The following is a 12,775-nucleotide window of genomic DNA, read 5'->3' as shown; positions in this document are numbered from 1 at the left end:
CCCCCCCCCCCCCACATTACAGAAATATATAAGTAGTTTAAAGTACATAGAACGGAAGGATCCGTTCGAAAGAGCGATTACATTGAGAAAAAAATTTGTTCATTTGATTTAATTACTTTATTAAGTTCGTCTTTATTTCTTTCAATGACGAATGTATGTATATAAGGCAAACTTATATTATAGCCGTATTCACGATCAGTTCTTATTTTAAGAATGTCTTAAATAATGTTTAAGATGCGACTCTGATTAAGTATGGCATTTTAAGATTGTATTTAAAAGACTACTTAACAGACTTATATATATATACATATAAGAACTGACTATGAATATCGGTCTGTATTTGACTTAAATACATAATTACTCTAACGAAAGAAAAAAATACAAATTAAATTAATTTAGTCAAATAATTTCTTTTTCAGTCCAACTATATAAATAATTAATACAACTATTTTATCTTATTTCTATTATCATATTTGCTGCAAACAATTAACGTTATACTTATGCTTGCTTTCTTAGTGTTTATTATAATTTATTTATTTATTTTTATAAATTCATAATAAGTAGTCAAGGTTTTCTATCATTTTTAGTCTGTTCGTACTGTTCTTTCTTTAAATGTGTAAGAATAGAATTATCGAGATTAGAGAACGCGCAAAACGGGACATCTTCGAAATCAAAAGATTTTGTATACAACATTATTCTACATTTTCTCGACACACTTTTGACAATTGTGTTGTAAATATTTTTACTCTAAAGAATCGAATAATAGAGAAAAACTTTTTTTTCTCTTTCGCGACTTTTGCGAACGATGTGAGCGTTACTGTTGGGTGCATTTGCGGTTGTGCAAGCGTGTGAATTTTATTTCTTCATAGCACGTCATTATTCCAGGCGCTAAACTTGCGTCCAATGTGTTTCGTTGTTTTGAAATCCGTTACATGCGATCCTTCATATGCTACCGCGCGTGTTGTTTACGGGTGTGCGTGCACGCACGTCTGCTTTTCCATGCAACTGCTTTCCATGCTTCGTGATAAACCTCACGAAGATTAGGACAGTGCTATTATTCGTCTTCGGGAACGATCTTGCAATGTATCTAAAAAGTTCCCTCGCTTCTTAGTTAATTTGCTCGTTATTTTAACAAAGATTTGTCCAGTGAGATAGCAACGAATATAAAGGGAGGACAAATTTTCTTGTACTATGAAGACACGAGGGAATGACACTTATCTCTCCGTTGGAAGTTCTCATCAATCTTCAATTACGTATTCCACGAATTTTCTGAGAAGGCAGAAATATTTGGCGTTAAAATTCTTTTTGATATACTTATAATTTGCGATATATATCAGGCGTAACTTGATGTTCGAGAGATATGTTTCGACAGACAGCCGGTATATCACGCGAAGAAATATACACCGCAGCTGTGTGCAATACGTGACACACGATTCGCTAACATATGTAACACTCGGTCAACGTTTTGTGTGCTCCCTCTCTCTTTTTCTTTCTCATTTTCTTCTCCCTCTCTCTCTCTCGTTTTGCTACGTCAACGATGCGAGCGTGCAATGTGCTACTGCTGGGCATCGGTCAATCTGTTTATGGAAGAAACTCGCGTGTAACTCGATTGCGATTTGTGTGCTACAAAGCGGCCCTTAAGAGCCTCCGCTTTTGTGTTACATAGACACGTGTGTGTGTGTACGTGCGTACAAGCGTGAATAATTTGCGGCTACTTCGCATGCGGCCACGGCTCGAGTGCACAGTGCACACTCCCCTTCCGAGTAATGACTATTATCTCTAGGAGACGGTCGCTTTCGTTTTCAGCACTGCCGAGATCGGCGATGAATGGCGCGCACGTGCGATTTGTAATCGCAAGTATCGAGTCGTCGTCGTCGTCGTCAAAGTTTTAGTTGTGCTCGATTCCAGTTTCAAGGCATTAGAACTAGTTTCCTATCACCATGCGCATTCCTTTTCTTTCTTTATATAAGGTATTATAAAAACTTGATTAACTCACAGCAAATGTCATAAACATAAACTAAACTTTTGCTGCTATAGGTTTCGCATCGATTGCATTTGCAAGAAATCTTTGAATGATTTATGAGGGAAGGATTTTATATGTGTGCAGATATATTACTTTAAAGCCCTGCTCTCTCTTTTGTTTATATTTTACTACTATAGTAATTATTATAGTAATTATTCATTTAGACAGGCTTAACAAAATCCGCTAGATGCGAATTATAAAAATCCTGGAGGTAACGACTTAATATTTGCTATGCTCGAATCTTATCTCTTACTTCTTTGTCTTAGCACGCGAAGTTGTACACACAAATGCACTCGCGAGTATATGTACACACACACATAAGAATACAATGTGTGAATCGAGTGTGTACGTAACGACGGAACGTTAAAGGGCAATGTCACGCCGTAATGAGTCTGGAAATTCATCGATGCCTCACTCAAATCACTATAAATGTCACTTAATACGCCCAACGCGTCACTTTCCCCGTCGCGACATCCCATCAAAGTGCCCTTATTCTGCGGAGAAAGTATAAAATGTGCACGAGGAGAGAGAGACATTTGCCAGTAGGGTGATACGTAACTTGACTCTTTAAGAAATTTTAGAGTCGCGATTTAAAATAGGATCGGAAACGTTTCATCTTCACTCTCATACTTTGTCATACTTTGTCCTACTTTCAATATAGCTTTATAAAATCTGCAATTTTTAACACATTTTATCATTTTAACTTCTCGCGTTTTCTGCAAAATTCGCAAAAATTTCTGTCGACAAGAAGTCGAGTTCATAAATTTGAAAAGTGCACTTCTTGCGTCTTCGTAATTTATCTGCGTAAATTACGTTGTTTTTGGAATCGAGTGGATTTTACCGTATATTCAATCTGAACTAAATCTCCACTAAAGAAAACGTAACGTAAAATCATATAGTTGTTGGGATTCGTATTATTACTCGGGGGTTGCTGTTACTATTAGATGATTGATTACTCAAAGGAGCGCTGGTAACGCAATCCCTTGAGTTAAATAACATTTTATTATTTTTAACCTCCATGTGTGTGTCAAAATGTAAATCAATCCATTTCTTTAATTAAAGTTTGAAAGTAAATATTGACGTATGTACTTAGTAAATAATAAATTAAATTTAAGTCAAATTTAACATATTATTTTACTTTAACAATTAATAGTTAATTTAACTAAAGTATAACGGCGTTGTTTAACGCCATTGTTTTAAATTAACGACATATTGAATAGGAACAGTGGCGATTTATAGAAATGATTAAAAATAACTATAGAAGTTATTAATATAACAAAAATTAAATATAATTTGACATTATAAATTGAATATACGTTTCTTTTCTGTATCGTACGCGCAGATAAAGTTACGAGAAATCTTGCTAGTAATTGATAATGCAAGGCAGCATTGTGCGTGTCACGGAGAACGGTGTCTGTAATTTTTCCAACGAGACGTGCATTCCGGCGATACCATTATCTATGGTACACGCCGGAAGTCGCACCGTATTTATGTAGGCGCGAGCGTTGTTCGCGCATGGCGGCAACGAGTTACAGCCGTACGAAAACTCGTGCCGGCCTTGCGGCCGCGACGCGGCGCGGCGCGATGGAACGAACGTATTATGCATACGCCACAAAGTTGCGGCTTGATTCAAGGAATCGTACATGCGCTGCGGCATTTCGCGTCCTCATTGCGCATTTACCGCTCAACGTATTGTTCGATTTCATATCGTTCTCGCGTATGTAGATATATCGGGGTTGCCACAGACCTGGAAAACCAGGAAAATCGAGAAAAGTCAGGAGAAAATGTAAAAAAGTCTGGAATTTTGAAATTTACTCACAATTTCCTTAAACTGCTCCTATTCTAAATAATTGTTATCATTTTTTAATATTATATTATATGTGACGTTTATAATGAAATACGTTCAAAATTTGCACATTTTAAACGATTTTAATAAAATAATTAAAATTTATATTTTATTCAGTTTTTTTTTATTTGATCGCTCTTTTTTGTAACTACATTCTTTTTTCCAATACTAATTTTTTTTGGTTGGCTTGAATTTGCACCCAAAATTTTAGTATGCTACTAAGCCTTTTTTGCGTTGCTTTTAATAATATGGATTAGCTTTTCTACAACTCTTGACTTTAAATGTGTTAAATTTACATATTTTATATTGGAAAGTTTTCCATTTTCATCTGGAAAATCTAGAAAAGTCAGGGAATTTTTGAATTTATTTTCTGTGGCAACCCTGTATATACATATGTGAACGAATGGGATAAGTATATACTGGTATACCTACACACAGAAAAATACATGCTATACACAAGTAAGAATTATTTGTTTCAAGTATTTCAAAAGTTCATATCCACAAATCTGTTATAAGTTCATCACAAGCATTATTTAAATTTGTTCAATAACAAATATATACTAGTTTATATATTATATATTAAGGCAATAAATATATTCTGAATCCTAGTAAATTTAATACTTGAATCGAGATTATTAAATTAAAATACATTTGATTCGCTTATTGTATAAATTAATTCTTGTGTTTTGAGTATTAGAATTTTGATTGATGTAATTAGAATCTTTGCTTATTTTTAACCAGAAATTTTTCTCAGTGCAGTAATCATTACATCTGACAGAATTTTGTGAGTTTCATATCACGAGAAAATCTTTACAATAAAACATAATTAATACCTATATTTATACAATTTTGTATATTATTATACGTCAATTATATAGGATGTAGGAAAAAGGAAAAATTATCATTTATTAAAAATCCTGTAAATTTTTTCTTGACAAACTGATAGTTGTGTGTCATTTCATAAAGATAAGGATGCTTCGAGAATATTGGAATTGGATCGTTGAATTCTGTAGGATCTCTTTATGGCCTGTCCTAAAGGATGCTAGGAACTAACGCATGATTCACAGGTTGACTATTTTGCTTTTTTGTGAAAAGTACGGTTCAGAAACAGGTATAAACAGAACCACGCTGTACACACGGAAAAATATTCTATTGCTAAGAAAAGTGATTATTTAGTTTCTTTCTTTTAAATAACGGATATTTTTAATAAAGAATATTCTTGATAATAGTCTTAAAATATACTTATTACAAATTTTAGAAAAACTCATTAGTATATACTAAAAAACAGAAATTATTATTATTTTTTAAAGAATTATATATTATAAAATTAATCGAAGGAGCAACTTTAAATAATAAACAATTCGAATTTATAAAATTCAGAATATATGTTGAATAAATTTGATGCTTGTGATAAATTTTATGATAGATTTGTGGATATTTGAACTTTTGAAATATTTGAAACAAGTAATTATTATTTGCATACAGTATATATTTTTTGAATGAACAAACAAAAATAAAAAGTGTTAGCAATTTTTTATTTTTGTCATACACGAGATTTTTGATGTAAAAAAGATACGTCATTAAACGTAGACTATATAAAATGAACGACATTGTCATCTATTGAAAATGAATTATTAATATTTTTGATATAATCATAGAATGTATATGTATATATTACGAAATATATATGAATATATGTATATATATATATATATAATTTTTTAATAAATTTAACTTTATACATAATAAAAAATAAATGTAATCTTTGGAACGCGCGCGCATTCATTTAATTTGAAGTAAAAATCATGCTATGTCGAAGTTGGTGCTTATTTAGATTAAAAAGTATATATGTTTATGATCTGTAATATTGAAATAAAAATGTTTATGTATATATATGTTTACATACATATCATAATTAGACTGCGATATTTATGCAAAATACTTAACTGAATATTTTGCATAAAATGCATATTTTGTATATTTACAGATAGCAATCTCAACCTTTTTAATAACTCTTTAACAAATAACGATCGCTACTAAAACTGTCATATGGTTAATATTCAGTTAAGTATTTTGCATAAATATCCACAGTCTAATCATAATATACATTAAATCAAAATGTTTATATATATGTATATGTAATTTTTTAATAAATCTAACTTTGTACATAACAAAAAGTAAATGTAGACATAATCTTTGAAACACGTGCGCATTCATTTAATTTGAAGCAAAAAATTCTAAAGTGCAATATTAATTAATTTATTAAGTCAATTTATTAAGATGAGATAGTTTTCAAAATTTATGTGGCATATTAAAAAGTTATAAGAGAAGAAAAACAATACGCAGTCAAACAAATTTTCTAGTGAAAACTTTACAAATTCAGATTTTAATACGATTGAATAGCCTCTTAAGATGTCAATGCGTGTAAGGTTCTATTAAAGATCAACCGTTTTTTCTTCTTAACTGTGCTGCAGGTATGAAATCTGTCGAAACTACACAATGACAGTATTCGTACACTAAAATGGGAATTGTTACGGTCACAAAATCCGCCGCCCTTCTATCTGAGGATTTAGTGGCGTATTGTAGAAATACCACGTCAAGCATCAGTTCTGGCAGGTGTCTGATTTACGCTTCTATAGCCAAGAACTGTATACTCTTAATAATTGAATTTGTATTCCGTTATTACAGGATGTTTTCTTAACATAAAATACGTTACATTTTGATGAGTAGGTGAGAGAAAAAATTAAAGCATAAGTTACAAAAGAAATTTCCATGAAGAGAAAATTTCCTTGGATTCCCCATTTATGACGAACAATAGAATCATGGGGGATACTACGTCGTAGATTATTTTCTTTTTCTGCAACGTACTTTGCCAACTGCCCCAATATTTCTCGTTTTCTATTCGATGTTAAAAGAAAACTACATCCTGGCGAACGATCTAGAGAATAATACATATTTTTATTGAATGATATTTTTACGACGACTGACGATATAATAAGTATTCTGCAGGTTATATCTTCAATAAAATATTTTGATGCAAGCGACGCAGTAAAAATATAATTTTCAAACGATGCTTCTTTGCGGTTGAGGCCATTTCTTTCATATCTGATTTGTTTGAAAGGACGGAGTTCATTTCAGGGATGCGTTCTCACTCGGGTGCTCCTCGAGTGTCATGTCATCCTTGTTTAACGTTCGGTAAACAACAAGGACGATATGACGGGGTATTGTATTTTTGTTAGAAATATTACGGAACCCTGCTGGTGTGACAGGATCCCAATATATTGTATCTCTTGTGCTGCTTTTGTACAATTTGGCGGTAACGCACTTGTAAAGAAGCCATTTGCTAAAGGTTGCAAAAAAGTTTGACCAGTTTTTTTTAATGAATGATTAGCAAATTGCTTTGATCTGTTTGATATTTTTGTAAACTGGATACACTCACATATTTTGTTAATTATTTTATTGTGTTCCTTCATAACGTGCAAAATTTAGATTGACTACTATATTATGAGTAAAATTAATAGCGATATTATGAAATATGACCAGATTAATAATAACTATATGAAATATATGATACATAATTAATAATAACTCTGTTACGAGATGTAAAATATTAAATTTATATCGCGATTGCGTATAGTGCAAAACATAAAATATAAAATTTACGATAAATACTCTCTCTCTCTCTCTCTACGAAAAATACCGAATTTTAAATAACTCTTATACATATTGTAAAATATAAAATATATATAATATTAACAACGGTTGCGTTATGAGACGTAAAAATATAAAATCTATGGCTGTATCTAATTACCGTAGATACATGATACGACGAAAACTAAAATTAACGATGATTGCAGTATGCAGTGGAAGCCTGTTGTCGATCGACAGGTTTCTCATCCACATTCTCATTGCCTGCAGATTAGAAGACGCGTGTTATTATCTTACGACTTCCCGTCAAGTTTCTCAAAGTTTGATGCTCGTAATGCACTCACCCTTACATACCTACAAGCGTCTGCAACCACCCGCTCTCGCGAAGAAAGGGTACCTAGGTAGGGAGAAGAGACGCGGGGAGAGGATAACAGGAATGAACGAGCAGGCACGATACATAATAGCATATTCTCTTTCTGGCTATAGGCGGATGAGTCGGACGAGTCGTGAGTCAGACTCAAGGGAGTAGTAAACTCATTCTCTCTTGGTCCCTTTATCCGCAATATCGGATGGACTCGAGGGAAAGAAGGAGAAATAAAAGAGGGAAAGGGAGGCAGAGTGGGAGGAGAAATTCTCAGTTAATATGCAGTATTAAGAATAAAGGAATTGCTTTCTGGACTAATAACAGATCTTTGTATTTCTAGCATAAAAGTTAGTCGAAATTTAACTGACCTTGATCAATAGTATCGTATAAATCGGATATGTTAAACATCGTCTATTTTTATATTTTCGCGCTTCATCTGAATTGCAAAATTATGAAAAGTTACACACACACACACACACACGTATACACACATTACGAAAAGTCTTTAATTTTTTATAAATTTACCTAAGACGTATAATTAATATAATCTTCCATTCCAATATTTTCCTTTTTCTATAATTATAAAATAAATAAAAATCCCTGATTATTGATAATTTTTAAATTATCTTGTTAAAATTCTTTAATGCTCACATGTGACTAAATATTCGAATAAATTGAATTTGCCAACATTTGACAGTTTCGTGTGATCGAACAATCAAGTTAACGAATTCGTTGAAAGTGATAACGAAGTTTGAAAAGTAGTTGAGCAATGTAGTAGTCGAAAACGGACGCGCGTAACCGCAGCTACGCGTGATTTCCGATCGACAATCGTGACATGAGATCGACCTCGTCTCACTTCGTCTCGGATCTTTCTACACTTCTTCATTTATCTCATGCGTTTGTTTGTCTTATTCGCATTCTTTAACGATTTCATATCAAATTCTCCTTCGATCCATTTGCGATTCATTTTCGATTTATATCGTCTGCCATTTTATGATGAATTCGCCACGTTTGCGTTACACTGAATTAGTACGCGTTAAATTCTGCTTTATATATAAAGTATCTAAGAGGTATAACATGTAATCAATTTAGACAATGAAATAACACATTTACCTTATATTCCGCTAAATACCATGACAAAATCAATATTATGTAATCGTGTTTAAAATATATTTATATGCTTTTACATTTAACTTCGCTAATTTCATGTATAGTAGCTTTTAATATGCACTGATTTTATATGCACTAATCTACATGCACTAATCTCTATAATGCAAGTGACCGAATTCGTTATTAGTCATTCATTCATCGCGATAAAATCACTGGGACTGTTCTTTTTTCTTTCGCTTCGGAAATACATCACGTATTGAAAAAATATACGATTACTTTGTTTAACTTTTCCATATTTTATTAGTGTCCATTTTGACGATGCCCTCACTGTTTCTTTCATCGCATATGTTTTCCTCGCTCTGAGTTTCTCCACTTCCAATAAATGAAGACCACGTAAATATGCTTATACGTGTTCGAACTTGTTCAAGGTCGTAGTTTAAATCCAAAGACGCACGAAAAACTTGAACTGGTCGACCAATCGCAGTCAAGCTCTCCTACGAAGGTATCTCAAGGAAAAGAGTGAGGAAAATGTTTGACTGCGGTTGGTGGATTTGTTTCTTTTATTCTTTCTTACCTTTCACAGCCTAATCGGTTTAAACGACTATAACGCGTGGTCAGAAAATAATGATCATAATGAAGTTGTTAAATCATTAAAAAATTATTTTCTAAATATACGAAATCGAATTCGTTTTTCTGTCGAAAAATTCTTTCATTGTACAGATATTGTTATTTTAAAATTTAAGAATTTATAAAAATATTTCTCAAATATATCTGCACGGAGAAAAATAATTTAGAGATGGATACCTTACGAGATTAGTAAAAATATTCTGGTTATTTTTACCGAATTTATGATAAATTTTATTTGCTTAAAAGTAAAAATACCGGAGATATAAGATAAAAAGTACATTATGATTATATAGTACATCATTTCAAGTGATTATTATCTTATAGTAAGATAAATTATACTTTCAGTAAAGTAAATTGTACTATTTTCAAGATTGACGAGCACAAACAACTCTCAGAATTTTTATATTTTACTATGCAGTAAAGTAAATTTTGTCAATGCTAAAGAAAAAATTGTTGTCAATAAAGTAAGAATGATTATCATACGACAATCTCATTTACCAGAAATGTAAAGAAAATTTTACACAAGTAGGCACGTATCTCTATATGAACTTGATAATTCCATAAAGTTTACTAGAATTCTAGTGTATAATACTGTACATTTTTCTCCGTGCGGACAAAGTCTCTTAAATTTTTAGCACGGAATAGCCATGTACAGATTTTTCGGAGATTTCTGTTTAGCAAAAATTTGATAGAACGTCGTCTACACGGAGAAAAATAATTTAGAGATAAATATCTTCCAAGACTAGTAAAAATATTCTGGCTATTTTTACCGAATTTGTGATAAATTTTATTTGCCTAAAAATAAAAATATCGAAGATTTAATATAAAAAGTACATTATGATTACAGTACATCATTTCAAGTGATTATTATCTTATAGTAAGATAAATTATACTTACGGTAAAATAAATCGTACTATTTTCAAGATTGACGAGCACAAACAACTCTCAGAACTTTTATACTTTACTATGCAGTAAAGTATATTTTGTCAATGCTAAAGAAAAAATTGTTGTCAATAAAGTAAGAATGATTATCATACGACAATCTCATTTACCAGAAATGTAAAGAAAATTTTACACAAGTAGGCACGTATCTCTATATGAACTTGATAATTCCATAAAGTTTACTAGAATTCTAGTGTATAATACTGTACATTTTTCTCCGTGCGGACAAAGTCTCTTAAATTCACCGAAACGTCCTGATTCGGCGAAAACCATGTCATATATCGTCATGTGTGATTATCGAAAATCTTTGAAAGAAAAAAAAGACGTTAACGACTGAATCTCAGGATGGGGAAGGGTGGAGAGAAAGTGAAGAGTCGGTTGCTACGTCAATGGTCAACCTTAAAGCCAGCGCCTTTCATTCTTTACAGAATATTCAGTGGAGACGCGAAACAATTAAAGAGGAGACGACGAGTGTTCGCCTAAAAAGAGAATTTTCGGAGGAGGATGCTCGGCAGTTGGGGCTGGGAAGAAAAATTGGAGTTGGGAGAGGGTACAACAACCCCGACGCGAGAGAGACAAAGACGAGAGAGCCCAGACTCGACGCATCCTGTCCCCGACAGTCGGGTGCTGAGGTATGCACCTAGCCGGTGTCACCACCCTCCCAGCTACAGCTCGCCTTTCAACACGCAGCCTTCTCTCTATTGTACGGACTGTGAGTATACATTGTTAGGTTTATCGCGTAACGCACGTGCTATCCCGACGACACGAATATGTACGACGAAATACTACGCGAGTCCGATAACACTACTGGCTTTGGTAATCGACAGTAATCATTTTCGATCACTTTCTATTGTTTGAATTATCTTTTGGTAGGAGAGGGAGCCGAAAAGTTTTTTTTGGTATATTCAAAGATAAGTTGATCGTAAAATTACGCATTATTTCTATGTACACCACATGCTGAACTTCATAGATTCAGTCAAATACACACTTGAGGGACACATAAAATTTTATTACAAAAAGTACTTACACGATATCGTTTTCAACAAATGTTTTTCAAGATAATGTCAGGTATTGTCGAATATTATCATAAAATTAAAATTAAAGTTTATTAATAAAATTGCAAATTATAAATATTGTAACTGTAGCATATGCATATGTTTTTTTTTACAAATAATGTTATTTTTCAGGATGTATACACAGTGTCCCAAAATTTGCGACAAAATATTATAGCAATAAAGTTCTTGAAAAATAAAGTGAAAAAATTATTTGTAATTGTTATTTTAGACAAAAATTTTTAAGATAATAAAGATTTATAAATAATAGCTAGTTACATACAACGTAGATGGCTATCTATGAGTGTGATAGTATTAGTGAGCGATGATAAGTGCGCTTTCATTAATATTCACAGGTAGCCATCTAGTCTGTAATTGGCTATAAATCCTTAGATCTTAGAAACTTAATCTCAGATTGTTTAAAGTAAAATATACAAATAACTTTTTACTTAATTTATCGAAAACTTTCTTTCTATAGTATCTTAATCTCGAATTTTGAGACGTTCCGTATATGTTGCCTCTTTTGTAATTAAAGAACTATTACATGTATGTATTCTTAAGAATATAATGCCAGCGATTTGAAATTATCAACGGATCTCACGAAATTCTTGTCTTGTGTCTAATTTTAGGGTTTTAAATAAATCTGTAGTCTGATAGTTAAAAATGTCGGAATAAGGACGCGAACACACTTGCGAAATTTAAGTCGAGGTCGAATCTGATTATTTTTGTCTAGTTCGATTCCTGTTTGAGTAATCGATAATTTCAGCCAATTTGAATGTTTGCGGTTATCCTCAATATTATCACAAATAAAAGTGCGACATTTTGTCTATAAAAAAAGTTTATAGATGTAAGAAAAGAACCATTTAAAATATATGCTTTTATTTTATTTTGTTTGTTTTTTTTATTTCATATAATACACACTATTTTTTTTATTATTATTGTAGTTTTATTTTCTCTAATATTACCATTAAACATTTGAATTCACATTTGCGATATTACTTTCAAGAACAAATTTCTCTTTATTTAACTGAAGGCTTATTTATTGATAATGAACGATATTAACAACAGTTAATTTAAATCTTCAGAGCAGCGTGAGATGGTCAAGATGCTGACTGCTCATCCTGAGATGCACGAGAAGCGGGATGGCCTCGGCAGCGGGCAAT

At 32.2% G+C, this 12,775-nt stretch overlaps 1 long non-coding RNA gene across 2 annotated transcripts in view; it reads left to right on the top strand.

The window, feature by feature from the left end:
* LOC108764392 (uncharacterized) overlaps window positions 1-12,769 on the top strand; it is a 52,686-nt gene extending 39,917 nt beyond the window's left edge. For both annotated transcript variants that reach the window (XR_001940274.1, XR_001940275.1), the window contains exons 2-3: window positions 10,989-11,272; window positions 12,698-12,769. This is a non-coding gene — a long non-coding RNA (uncharacterized LOC108764392). The remainder of the gene's footprint in view (window positions 1-10,988; window positions 11,273-12,697) is intronic.
* Window positions 12,770-12,775: the final 6 nt, after the last annotated feature.

The sequence above is a fragment of the Trachymyrmex cornetzi genome, unplaced genomic scaffold (genome assembly GCF_001594075.2).
Source record: "Trachymyrmex cornetzi isolate Tcor2-1 unplaced genomic scaffold, Tcor1.1 scaffold416, whole genome shotgun sequence".
NCBI classification, from domain to species: Eukaryota; Metazoa; Arthropoda; class Insecta; order Hymenoptera; family Formicidae; genus Trachymyrmex; species Trachymyrmex cornetzi.
Note: the sequence above shows the minus strand (reverse complement) of the source record. Positions and strands in the feature narration are given on the sequence as shown.